Source organism: Hoplias malabaricus, unplaced genomic scaffold (genome assembly GCF_029633855.1).
Source record: "Hoplias malabaricus isolate fHopMal1 unplaced genomic scaffold, fHopMal1.hap1 scaffold_29, whole genome shotgun sequence".
Taxonomy (NCBI): domain Eukaryota; kingdom Metazoa; phylum Chordata; class Actinopteri; order Characiformes; family Erythrinidae; genus Hoplias; species Hoplias malabaricus.
Window position 1 is genome coordinate 627,089 of NW_027101104.1, and position 12,500 is coordinate 639,588.

At 59.8% G+C, this 12,500-nt stretch overlaps 1 non-coding gene and 1 pseudogene across 1 annotated transcript; both read right to left on the reverse strand.

Moving 5' to 3' along the window:
• The window catches only part of LOC136684564 (28S ribosomal RNA), a 4,635-nt pseudogene extending 2,957 nt beyond the window's left edge, over window positions 1–1,678 (reverse strand).
• A 416-nt stretch (window positions 1,679–2,094) lies between these two features.
• On the reverse strand, window positions 2,095–2,248 carry LOC136684584 (5.8S ribosomal RNA). The gene has a single exon (XR_010799726.1). It is a non-coding gene; the product is annotated as a 5.8S ribosomal RNA (ribosomal RNA).
• Window positions 2,249–12,500: the final 10,252 nt, after the last annotated feature.

The following is a 12,500-nucleotide window of genomic DNA, read 5'->3' on the forward strand; positions in this document are numbered from 1 at the left end:
ACACTCCTTAGCGGATGCCGACTTCCATGGCCACCGCCCCGCTGTCTATATCAACCGACACCTTTCTTGGGGTCTGATGAGCGTCTGCGTCGGGCGCCTTAACCCGCGCGTTCGGTTCATCCCGCAGCACCAGTTCTGCTTACCAAAAGTGGCCCACTCGGCACCGTCAATTCCATGCCCGGCTCCAAGCCTGCGAGCCGGGCCTCTTACCCATTTAAAGTTTGAGAGTAGGGCGAGGCCCGTTTCGGCCCCGCGGCCTCCAGTCATTTCTTTACCGGATAAAACTTGAAGTTTCGGCGCCGGCTATCCTGAGGGAAACTTCGGAGGGAACCAGCTACTAGATGGTTCGATTAGTCTTTCGCCCCTATACCCAGGTCGGACGACCGATTTGCACGTCAGGACCGCTGCGGGCCTCCACTCAGGGTTTCCCCTGGCTTCGCCCTGCCCAGGCATAGTTCACCATCTTTCGGGTACCACCGCGTATGCTCTGGCTCCGCTCTCCGCACGTGGGAAGAGCAGGCCGGTGGTGCGCCGCCCGCCCCCTCGGAGGGTTAGGACGGATCCCACCTCAGCCGACGCGCGCCGGCCTTCACCTTCGTTGCGCCTCCGGGGGTTCTGGTCCCTTCGACTCGCATACGCGTTAGACTCCTTGGTCCGTGTTTCAAGACGGGTCGTTCGGGGTCCGAACTTAGCCGCTGACCTTAGGCGTTCGGGTGCTGTGGGCCTGGATCGCCCCCCGCATCGCCGTAGCGGGCCTAGCCCGGGGCTGAGGACAGCCCAGCCGGCCCGCTTCGACCGAACGATCGGGGGGGGCCCCCATCCCCATCCCGGAGGAGGGGAGAACGCGGAAAGGACATTGCTCCACGGCCCCGGCGTTATCGGCGAAGTCGGAGCGAGGGGCTGTAGCGGAACGCCCGTGTCCGGGGGCCGCGTGGGGACTCCCTTCTCCGGACGGACCTACCTTCACCCTCGGGCCCTTCCAAGCCTAACCGGAGCCGGTCGCGACTCACCACCACGCGGGGAAAGTACACCGGGCGGGGCCGGACCTCCGTACGCCCGACAGGCCCGAAGTCCAGAGGCGAAGCGCAGAGCCGAAGCGGGGAGCGGTGGAGTCGGCACCCCACCCCTCTCGCCCGGATACGCTCGCACCCCCGACCGCGGAACCCGACGAGCGCGGGGCCGTCCGCCCGGCTGAATCCCCCGGGGCAGTCTTCTCGGTCCCCGTACGTTTACCTCTCAACGGTTTCACGCTCTGTTGAACTCTCTCTTCAAAGTCCTGTTTCAACTTTCCCTCACGGTACTCGGTTCGCTATCGGTCTCGTGCCGGTATTTAGCCTTAGATGGAGTTTACCACCCGCTTTGGGCTGCATTCCCAAGCAACCCGACTCCGAGAAGCCCGACCTACCCGGGCGGGAACGCGGGACTCGCTACCGGGCTTTCACCGTCTATGGGAAGAAGCCACGTTCGCGAGGACTTGGTCCCGCGTCCGCACCGAGACGGATCTTACGGACTTCCGTACGCTACATTTCCCGGCCAACCCCGGTCAGGGGAAAGTGGGATTCAGCGCTGGGCTCTTCCCTGTTCGCTCGCCGCTACTAAGGGAATCCTTGTTAGTTTCTTTTCCTCCGCTTACTGATATGCTTAAGTTCAGCGGGTCGTCTCGTCTGATCTGAGGCCGCACACAGAGGTTTCTTATGCGGGGGCGAGGGCGGAGGCGGAGGGCCGAAGGCTAGGGGCGAGGGGCGAGAGCCCGGCACGAGACCGAACTCCGCGACACCTTCCCCCCCACCCCGGCCGCTCGCCCGCCCGCTCACTCGCCCGCTCGCTGGGTTTAATCGGCACTCGCCACCCCCGCGTCCGACTGCGCGGAGCCCCGCTCGGGACTCGGGGAGAGACCGTAACGGACGTGGACCCGGACCTACTCGGCTCTCCCTCCGTTCCCTGTACGGAGCTCTCTCGCAACACGGGCCGCGTGGACTGGCTCGGAACCGAGTCTTCGTTTGGGAAGACGAAGGGCCGTTTTCAGGCCCTGCGAGCTTCCAGCCGCGGTCTCTCTCTCTCAGCGGGGGCGCGGAGACCGATCGATGGGTAAAGCGACCCTCAGACAGGCGTGGCCGCGGGATGGACCCCCGCGGCCGCAATATGCGTTCGAAATTTCGATGATCTGTGTCCTGCAATTCACATTAGTTAACGCAGATGGCTGCGTTCTTCATCGAAGCACGAGCCGAGTGATCCACCGCTAAGAGTCGTATTCGGGTTTGTGCCCGGCCCGTTACAGGCCGGGCGAAGGAAGCCATTCGAACAAGAGACAATTTTTGCCAATATATTTCAAGCCGGGTGCCTTCCACCCCCGTGCAGGGGGGGAAAGGTCATTGAACCTGGGCGTCACCACCGGACCGAGGAGTTACGGCCCGGGGGACGATCGCCCGAGTAGGTGCCCGAGACTTACGTGGTTTAGGAGACCGGGGTCTAGGCACCCGCCGTTCCCGGCGAGGCCCAGGGGTTTGGTTCGCTGCGTTACGGGTCCCGGTCTAAGGCATTCAGGCGTGCGCTCAAAGCCAAGCTCTCCACCCCGGAGGGTATGAGCGAGGCCCGGTGGTACGCTCCCAAGTCCCCGCTTAGGGGAAGGCGCTGGGTAGATCCCACCTAGTCAGGACCGGCGGGCACCGGCCGTCTCCTTTCGGGTGTTTATAAACGCATCCGGGGTTCGTGAGGCCCCTTCAACTCGCGCACCGGCCTTAGACTATTATACGGTCCGTCTCTGCGAAGCCAACATCGGGGGTATTTTGCATGCGCTCTTAAGCTCCGCTCTAACCCCGTGAGGGGAAAGAGTTTCGCCCGGCGGTACGCTCCCGTCCACCACCGCCCCCTGTGCCGGGGGGATGGGTTCAGGGAGATCCCACCGAGGCCGGCGAGCACCGGCCAACGCCCTGGGGGTGAGTAAGCCCCTTTGACTCGCGCACGCACAATCAAGCCTTCAACGATCAATGGTTTTTTGGGTTTAACTACCCGGCGGGCGGCTCCGGCGCCACTCTTCCCCCCGCGAACGGGAGGGGCGGACCGGGGTACCTATGCACCTAAGGCGGTCCTCGCATAACCCCGAGTTCCGAAGCCGGCTCGCTACGTCCACCCACCCGGAGGGGGGAGAGACTCACGTCGGCCGACGACGAAAGGTACGAGGCTTCTGCGGTCCATACCTTGAAGGTACCCGCCGGGGGGGAGGTTCGGCCTCTCGAGTCCGACTCGACAACCGGCACGGACGGCGGGCGCCGACCGCGGCCAGGTCACCGTTATTGATCCTTCCGCAGGTTCCCCTACGAAAACCTTGTTACGACTTTTACTCCCTCTAGATGTCCGGGTTCGATCGACTTCCCATCGCCCGGAGGCGACCCCCGTTCGAGGGCCGCCCCGGGGACGGTCCGAGGACCTCACCGAGGCATCCGATCGGTAGTAGCGACGGGCGGTGTGTACAAAGGGCAGGGACTTAATCGACGCGGGCTGGTGACCCGCGCCTACTTGGAATTCCTCGTTCGAGGGGAATAGTTGCAATCCCCTGTCCCCAGCGGGGAATGGCGTTCATAGGATTGCCCGCACCTCTCGGCGTAGGGTAACTTACATGTTGAACCAGCCATTGTAGCTCACGTGCGACCCCGGACTTCTAAGGGCATCACAGACCTGTTATTGCTCCATTTCTCAAGTGGCTTCTGTGCCACAAATCGCTCTAAGAAGTTTAGCCACCGACCGCTGATTCCCACCGGGCGAACCCCAACCTTCAGGCCCGCGGTAAGCGGGAGGGCACCGGGGAGGGGAGAGGGAAGGCGAAGGCGAAGGACGGACAACCCACACCCGGAGAGCGGAACGAGGTGCGGACGGCATCGGGGAGGGAACCGAACGCGAAGGGGAGAGGCCGGAGCCACCCACTCGACGCAGAACTGAACCCCCGTCAACCGCATCACCTCCCCGAACCGATCCGGGGTAGAACCGGACCCCCGCCGAAACCCCCAACACCCCCACCCCGATGGGGACCCCCCGCGAACGGGGACCTTCGGGGATAGAGTCCGACCCAGGAGAGGGGCCGTGTAACTACTTAAAGGATGGGATCTCGTTCGTTACCGGAATTGACCAGACGAATCGCTCCACGAACTACCAACGGCCATGCACCACCACCCACAGAATCGAGAAAGAGCCGTCAATCTGTCAATCCTTACCGTGTCCGGGCCGGGTTAGGTTCCCCGCGTTGAGTCAAATTAAGCCGCAAGCTCCACTCCTGGTGGTGCCCTTCCGTCAATTCCTTTAAGTTTCAGCTTTGCAACCGTACTCCCCCCAGAGCCCAAAGACTCGTGGTTTCCCGGACGCTGCCCGGCGGGTCATAGTCGTTAACCCAACGCCGCCGGATCGCGGGTCGGCATAGTTTACGGTCGGAACTACGACGGTACCTGATCGTCTTCGATCCTCCGACTTTCGTTCTTGATTAATGAAAACATTCTTGGCAAATGCCTTCGCTTTTGTCCGTCCCGCACCGGTCTACGAATTTCACCTCTCTCGGTGCGGTACGAATGCCCCCGGCCGTCCCTCTTAATCATGACCTTTGGTCCGTCAAACCCACGAAATAGGACCAAGAGAGCGGTCGGATACCCCCCCGGCTCGGGGAACCGTGCGGCGGCCAGAAAACGGCCCCGCCCGGCCGCCTCGCCGAAGAGCTCCGACTCGCCCCCCATGGGAAGGCCTTATTCCATTATTCCTAGCTCAGTCCATTCAAGGCACGCTTCGGCCTGCTTTGAGCACTCTGTTTTGTTCAAAGTAAACGCACCGGACCCTTCCGCCCCCCACGTATTCAACCGCGGCGGACGACCCAGCTAAGGGCCTCTCCGCGGAGGAAGGGAGCAGAGGACACCGGATGAGTAGGGACAAGGTCCCGCGACCTCCACCCAGAGACCCGCGGGGGGTCCCCAACCCCCCCGGAGAGGGGCAGCTTCCCACCGCGAAGTCCGGACGGGCAGAGGCCCGGCAGCCGGGACCCGTCCCCGGATCCAACTACGAGCTTTTTAACTGCAGCAACGTTAACATACGCTATTGGAGCTGGAATTACCGCGGCTGCTGGCACCAGACTTGCCCTCCAATGGGTCCTCACCCACGGACGTAGATTGAGTTCATTTCGGTCCCGAAACCTTCAAACGGGGCCTCGCACCGATATTTTTCGTCACTACCTCCCCGTGTCGGGAATGGGTAATTTGCGCGCCTGCTGCCTTCCTTGGATGTGGTAGCCGTTTCTCAGGCTCCCTCTCCGGAATCGAACCCAGATTCCCCGTTACCCGTGGTCACCACACGTAGTCCCGTAGACTACCGTCGAAAGTTGATAGGGCAGACACTCGAATGAGACGTCGCCGCCCCGAAGGGCTCTGCGATCGGCCAAAGGTTATCTAGAGTCACCAAAGCGGACCCGACCGGAGTCGGGAGGGGGTTTTTTGGTTCTGATAAATGCACGTATCCGTGGGGGGCGCCGAGGGGGGAAGGTGAACCAGTCACCGACCACCTCGAAACGGCACCCCCACTTCCAACGCTTCGTTTGCATGTATTAGCTCTGGAATTACCACAGTTATACCAAGTAACGTGTGGAGCGATCAAAGGAACCATAACTGATTTAATGAGCCATTCGCAGTTTCACTGTACCAACGCCCGTGTGTACTTAGACTTGCATGGCTTAATCTTTGAGACAAGCATATGATACTGGCAGGATCAACCAGGCCGATCCCTCTGGTACTCAAACCCGGCTTGGGGAAAGAGAGAGAGTCGGTGGTGCGTGGAACTCGACCCCCCGAAGGAGGAAGAGACGCGCACCGCGGAAAGGCTTTTCGAACGAGACCCCCCGGAGGTGGGTCTGCAATCGGGGGTTTGACTACTTGGAAAATGTACGATTCAAGGCCCGGACGGTGCAGGCTAGGGGCCGGTTCCTTCCCTCAATAGGATCCCGACCCTAAGGCACCACCGACTCGGACCTTTTAACGGACCCAAACTGCGGTGGAAATTAGACCGACGGATCGGCTAAGTCTCCCTCGGAACGATTCTGGGACAAGCGGACCCCCTGTTACGGGGGGTCCACGAGCCATGGAGGCTGGAGCACGTGGCGGGGAGGATCGTTCTAAAAGCCGGTATTATTTCGGATTAGAAGCCTGCCCCTGGTGCTCCGGGTATGCCGCATTTCGAACGGGCGTAAAGGACGTCCGTTTAAGGGAAGAGAATGGAAGAGAATTTCCTGGCCCCCTCAAAGCGCGAGGAGGTCGGCATAGGTTTTACGGTACGCCCCCCCCGGAGCCGTCTGATGTTCAGAAGACGAAGGGTTTTGCCCCCAATCTCGTAAGGTCGAGGGCTCACCACCGAACTTCCAGCCGCGGTCCTTGGTAGGACCGATACGCGGACAAGCCGCAAAATCCTGGCCCCCTCGCAGTGCGAGGAGGTCGGCAAAGGTTTTACGATTCGCCCCCCCGGAGCCTACGGTTAGTTTTCTCGATTTAAGAAGACGAAGGGGGTCGGGCCCGGGAACCGTAAACCGAGCGCCTCTTCCCCTGCGAACTTCCAGCCGCGGTCCGTTTAAAAAGACCGATCCGTGACACCTCTAATGCGCTCTTTGCCTCCGGCCGTTTCCAGCGCGGGGGCCCGGTGGTGCGCTCCCAAGTCCCCGCGGAGGGGAAAATCTGGGAGATCCCACATTAGACCAAGCGGAACGCCGGTCTTCGCCTCGGGGGTTTGTATGCCCCTTTCGACTCGCGCACGGGCAAGAGTTAGGTTAGGAACGGGGACAACTGCCGGCGGGCGGCCCGTCGCACCCACCCCGCAAGTGGGCAGGTGGTCGGTGGCCTGTGGACCCGCCGCTCGGATTCGTTTATAGTAGGAACCATAACGGGGTACAACCCTCATACGCTCGACCCCCTCACGCCCAGAGAAGTGTTCACCTCCCTGGGCATATATCGAACGAATCATCGGGATTGAAGGGGAGGCCACCCAAACCATCCCCTTAGCCCAGAGGGGTGCCAGTCCTCGGGCTTCGGTATTCGCATCACCGGGGTCTATGGAGGTCTCGACTTAGGTTTTGAAAACCTCCAGAGGGGGGGCCGGATTAACCACCACCCTAGCCCAGAGGGGTGCCAGTCCTCGGGCTTCGGTATTCGCATCACCGGGGTCTATGGAGGTCTCGACTTAGGTTTTGAAAACCTCCAGAGGTGGGGCCGGATTAACCACCACCCTAGCCCAGAGGGGTGCCAGTCCTCGGGCATGTCACTTCGCATCACCGGGGTTCTATGGAGGTCTCGACTTAGGTTTTAAAAACCTCCAGAGGGTGGGGGCATATCTTATCCCCACCCTAGCCCAGAGGGGTGCCAGTCCTCGGGCATGTCATTTCGCATCACCGGGGTCTACGGAGGTCTCGACTTAGGTTTTGAAAACCTCCAGAGGGTGGGGGCATATCTTATCCCCACCCTAGCCCAGAGGGGTGCCAGTCCTCGGGCTTCGGTATTCGCATCACCGGGGTCTACGGAGGTCTCGACTTAGGTTTTGAAAACCTCCAGAGGGTGGGGCCTGACTTACCACCAACCCTTAGCCCAGAGGTGTGCCACTCCTCGGGCATGGAATTCGCATCAACGGGGTCTACGGATGTCTCGACTTAGGTTTTGAACACATCCAGGGAAGCAGAGCGGACATTCCCATTATTTCAAGCCCATCGGGAAGCCACTCCTTTGGGCATAGCGTTTCGCATCGCTGTTACCCAAACTTACGTCTGATTTAATGCCTCCCTAATATCCCGACGGCACCAGGCTGAGAAACCATATGCCCACAGGATTTGAGGCGTTGGAACCTCGTTCGCATAGCCGACAACGATGAACCTCCCTCGGACTCGCTACGAGGCTTGAGGAGGGTCCTGATTTTCTTAAAATCTCAGGTGAGGGACTTAGAAAATTTTCACTTTAAAACCACAGACCTCCAGAGGAGAGACCGGGCTTATCACAACCTTAGCCCAGAGGGCGTCACTCCTCGGGCATGTCACTTCGCATCACCGGGGGTCCATGGATGTCTCGACTTAGGTTTTGAACACATCCAGAAGGGGGGGCCGGATTAACCACCACCCTTAGCCCAGAGGGGTGCCAGTCCTCGGGCTTTAAATTCGCTTCGCCGGGGTCTATGGAAGTCATTTTTTAGACCTCCAGAGGGGAGGCAACCCAAACCATCCCCTTAGCCCAGAGGTGTGCCACTCCTCGGGCTTGTGTATTCGCATCACCGGGGTCCATGGAAGTCATTTTAGACATCCAGAGGGGAGGCCACCCTAACCATCCCCTTAGCCCAGAGGGGTGCCAGTCCTCGGGCTTTAAATTCGCTTCGCCGGGGTCTATGGAAGTCATTTTTAGACCTCCAGAGGGGAGGCAACCCAAACCATCCCCTTAGCCCAGAGGTGTGCCAATCCTCGGGCTTGTGTATTCGCATCACCGGGGTCCATGGAAGTCATTTTAGACATCCAGAGGGGAGGCCACCCTAACCATCCCCTTAGCCCAGAGGGGTGCCAGTCCTCGGGCTTTAAATTCGCTTCGCCGGGGTCTATGGAAGTCATTTTTAGACCTCCAGAGGGGAGGCAACCCAAACCATCCCCTTAGCCCAGAGGTGTGCCACTCCTCGGGCTTGTGTATTCGCATCACCGGGGTCCATGGAAGTCATTTTAGACATCCAGAGAGTGGGGCCGGTCTTACCACCACCCTTAAGCCCAGAGGGCGTCACTCCTCGGGCATGAAATTCGGATTACCGGGGTCTATGGATGTCTCAACTTAGGTTTTGAACACATCCAGAGGGGAGGCCACCCAAACCATCCCCTTAGCCCGGAGGTGTGCACCTCCTCGGGCTTCAAATTCGAATCACCGGGGTCCATGGAAGTCATTTTAGACATCCAGAGAGTGGGGCCGGTCTTACCACCACTCTTAGCCCAGAGGGCGCCACTCCTCGGGCATGAAATTCGCATCACCGGGGTCCATGGAAGTCAGTTTAGACCTCCAGAGAGTGGGGCCGGTCTTACCACCACTCTTAAGCCCAGAGGGCGTCACTCCTCGGGCATGAAATTCGGATTACCGGGGTCTATGGATGTCTCAACTTAGGTTTTGAACACATCCAGAGGGGAGGCCACCCAAACCATCCCCTTAGCCCGGAGGTGTGCACCTCCTCGGGCTTGAAATTCGAATCACCGGGGTCCATGGAAGTCAGTTTAGACCTCCAGAGAGTGGGGCCGGTCTTACCACCACCCTTAAGCCCAGAGGGCGTCACTCCTCGGGCATGGAATTCGCATCAACGGGGTCTACGGATGTCTCGACTTAGGTTTTGAACACATCCAGGGAAGCAGAGCGGACATTCCCATTATTTCAAGCCCATCGGGAAGCCACTCCTTTGGGCATAGCGTTTCGCATCGCTGTTACCCAAACTTACGTCTGATTTAATGCCTCCCTAATATCCCGACGGCACCAGGCTGAGAAACCATATGCCCACAGGATTAGAGGCGTCTGAACCCCTTTCGCATAGCCGACAACGATGAACCTCCCTCGGACTCGCTACGAGGCTTGAGGAGGGTCCTGATTCTCTTAAAATCTCAGGTGAGGGACTTAGAAAATATTCACTTTAAAACCACAGACCTCCAGAGGAGAGACCGGGCTTATCACAACCTTAGCCCAGAAGGCACCACTCTTCGGGCATGTCACTTCGCATCACCGGGGTCCATGGAAGTCTCGACTTAGGTTTTGAACGCATCCAGAGGGTGGGAGCCGGACTTACCACCACCCTTAGCCCAGAGGGCGTCACTCCTCGGGCATAAAATTCGGATAACCGGGGTCCATGGAAGTCAATTTTGACCTCCAGAGAGGGGGGGGGGCCTGGCTTACCACCACCCTAAGCCCAGAGGGCGTCACTCCTCGGGCATGAAATACGCTACACCGGGGTCCATGGAAGTCAGTTTAGACCTCCAGAGAGGGGGGGCCGGGCTTACCACCACCCTTAGCCCAGAGGGCACCACTCCTCGGGCTTGAAATTCGCATCACCGGGGTCCATGGAAGTCTCGACTTAGGTTTTGGAAACCTCCAGAGGGGGGGCTGCACTTACCACCACCCTAAGCCCAGAGGGCGTCACTCCTCGGGCATGAAATACGCTATACCGGGGTCCATGGAAGTCCTTTTAGACCTCCAGAGAGGGGGGGGCCGGGCTTACCACCACCCTTAGCCCAGAGGGCACCACTCCTCGGGCTTGAAATTCGCATCACCGGGGTCCATGGAAGTCTCGACTTAGGTTTTGGAAACCTCCAGAGGGGGGGCTGCACTTACCACCACCCTTAGCCCAGAGGTTCATCACTCCTCGGGCATGAAATTCGGATAACCGGGGTCCATGGAAGTCAGTTTAGACCTCCAGAGAGTGGGGCCGGGCTTACCACCACCCTAAGCCCAGAGGGCGTCACTCCTCGGGCATGAAATTCAGATAACCGGGGTCCATGGAAGTCAGTTTAGACCTCCAGAGAGTGGGGCCGGGCTTACCACCACCCTAAGCCCAGAGGGCGTCACTCCTCGGGCATGAAATTCGGATAACCGGGGTCCATGGAAGTCTCGACTTAGGTTTTGGAGACCTCCAGAGGGGGGGCCGGGCATACCACCACCCTTAGCCCAGAGGGCGTCACTCCTCGGGCATGAAATACGCTATACCGGGGTCCATGGAAGTCAGTTTTGACCTCCAGAGAGGGGGGGCCTGGCTTACCACCACCCTAGCCGAGAGGGCGTCACTCCTCGGGCATGAAATTCGCTTCACCGGGGTCCATGGAAGTCATTTTAGACCTCCAGAGAGGGGGGGCTGCACTTACCACCACCCTAGCCGAGAGGGCGTCACTCCTCGGGCATGAAATTCGGATCACCGGGGTCCATGGAAGTCAGTTTAGACCTCCAGAGAGTGGGGCCGGGCTTACCACCACCCTAAGCCCAGAGGGCGTCACTCCTCGGGCATGAAATTCGGATAACCGGGGTCCATGGAAGTCTCGACTTAGGTTTTGGAGACCTCCAGAGGGGGGGCCGGGCATACCACCACCCTTAGCCCAGAGGGCGTCACTCCTCGGGCATGAAATACGCTTAACCGGGGTCCATGGAAGTCAATCTAGACCTCCAGAGAGGGGGGGCCGGGCTTACCACCACCCTTAGCCCAGAGGTGTGCTCCTCATCGGGCATGAAATACGCTTCACCGGGGTCCATGGAAGTCATTCGAGACCTCCAGAGGGGGGGCTGGGCATACCACCACCCTTAGCCCAGAGGTGAGTCACTCCTCGGGCATCAAATTCGCATCACCGGGGTCCATGGAAGTCAGTTTAGACTTCCAGAGGGGGGGCCGAGCATACCACCACCCTTAGCCCAGAGGTGTGCTCCTCATCGGGCATCAAATTCGCATCACCGGGGTCCATGGAAGTCATTCGAGACCTCCAGAGGGGGGGGCCGAGCATACCACCACCCTTAGCCCAGAGGTGAGTCACTCCTCGGGCATCAAATTCGCATCACCGGGGTCCATGGAAGTCAGTTTAGACTTCCAGAGGGGGGGCCGAGCATACCACCACCCTTAGCCCAGAGGTGTGCTCCTCATCGGGCATCAAATTCGCATCACCGGGGTCCATGGAAGTCATTCGAGACCTCCAGAGGGGGGGCCGAGCATACCACCACCCTTAGCCCAGAGGTGAGTCACTCCTCGGGCATCAAATTCGCATCACCGGGGTCCATGGAAGTCAGTTTAGACTTCCAGAGGGGGGGCCGAGCATACCACCACCCTTAGCCCAGAGGTGTGCTCCTCATCGGGCATCAAATTCGCATCACCGGGGTCCATGGAAGTCATTCGAGACCTCCAGAGGGGGGGCCGAGTATACCACCACCCTTAGCCCAGAGGTGAGTCACTCCTCGGGCATCAAATTCGCATCACCGGGGTCCATGGAAGTCAGTTTAGACCTCCAGAGGGGGGGCCGAGCATACCACCACCCTTAGCCCAGAGGTGAGTCACTCCTCGGGCATCAAATTCGCATCACCGGGGTCCATGGAAGTCAGTTTAAACATCCAGAGGGGGGGGCCGAGCATACCACCACCCTTAGCCCAGAGGTGTGCTCCTCATCGGGCATCAAATTCGCATCACCGGGGTCCATGGAAGTCATTCGAGACCTCCAGAGGGGGGGCCGAGTATACCACCACCCTTAGCCCAGAGGTGAGTCACTCCTCGGGCATCAAATTCGCATCACCGGGGTCCATGGAAGTCAGTTTAGACCTCCAGAGGGGGGGCCGAGCATACCACCACCCTTAGCCCAGAGGTGAGTCACTCCTCGGGCATCAAATTCGCATCACCGGGGTCCATGGAAGTCAGTTTAAACATCCAGAGGGGGGGGGCCGAGCATACCACCACCCTTAGCCCAGAGGTGTGCTCCTCATCGGGCATCAAATTCGCATCACCGGGGTCCATGGAAGTCAGTT